The sequence below is a fragment of the Benincasa hispida genome, chromosome 10 (assembly GCF_009727055.1).
Source record: "Benincasa hispida cultivar B227 chromosome 10, ASM972705v1, whole genome shotgun sequence".
NCBI lineage: Eukaryota > Viridiplantae > Streptophyta > Magnoliopsida > Cucurbitales > Cucurbitaceae > Benincasa > Benincasa hispida.
This window is the reverse complement of record NC_052358.1, coordinates 52,444,375-52,445,052: the sequence shown is the minus strand read 5'-3', so window position 1 is coordinate 52,445,052 and position 678 is coordinate 52,444,375. Positions and strand designations below refer to the sequence as shown.

Below are 678 nucleotides of genomic sequence, written 5' to 3'. Positions count from 1 at the left end.
TCTCCGGGAATCATGAGGCCTATCTTAGATGGAAGTAGATTTAAAATGAAACCGATGATGTTGCAGATGATCCAAGCTACAGGTCAATTCGGAGGACGTGGCAAGGATCCGCACGCCCACCTCCGAAGTTTTATTGAAATCTGTAATACTTTTGTGTTCCCGAACATCTCTGCTGAGGAGGTTCGACTAACGCTGTTTCCATTTTCTCTCTGTGATTAGGCTAGGAAATGGGCATACTCGCTCGAACCAGGAGAGATTACTTCTTGGGAGCAGATGGTGGAGAAGTTTATGAAGAAATATTTCCCACCTATAGAGAACGCGAGACAAAGAAAGCTTATTACTAATTTTGAACAAGACATAGACGAATCAATCAACGATGCCTGGGCGAGGTTTAAGAGGTTGGTCCAAGATTGTCCGCATAATGGGTTGCTAGACTGCCTTCAAATGGAAATGTCTTACCACGGTTTGAATCCTGCTTCCCAGACCGTTGCCAATGCGGCAGCAACTGGTGGTCTGCTTGACAAAACTTATGATGAGGCGAAGAATCGCATCTCCAGGAATCATGAAGACTGGAGGGCGACCAAAGATTAAAACTAAAAAATTCTTACGCAAATAATGGTGCTATTGTTTCATTGCAGAACCAAATGACTGCAATGATGAATTTGATTCAAAGAATGA

At 43.2% G+C, this 678-nt stretch overlaps 1 non-coding gene across 1 annotated transcript; it reads right to left on the bottom strand.

Moving 5' to 3' along the window:
• Positions 1-321: 321 nt before the first annotated feature.
• LOC120089617 lies at positions 322-428 on the bottom strand. The gene has a single exon (XR_005485290.1). It is a non-coding gene; the product is annotated as a small nucleolar RNA R71 (small nucleolar RNA).
• Positions 429-678: the final 250 nt, after the last annotated feature.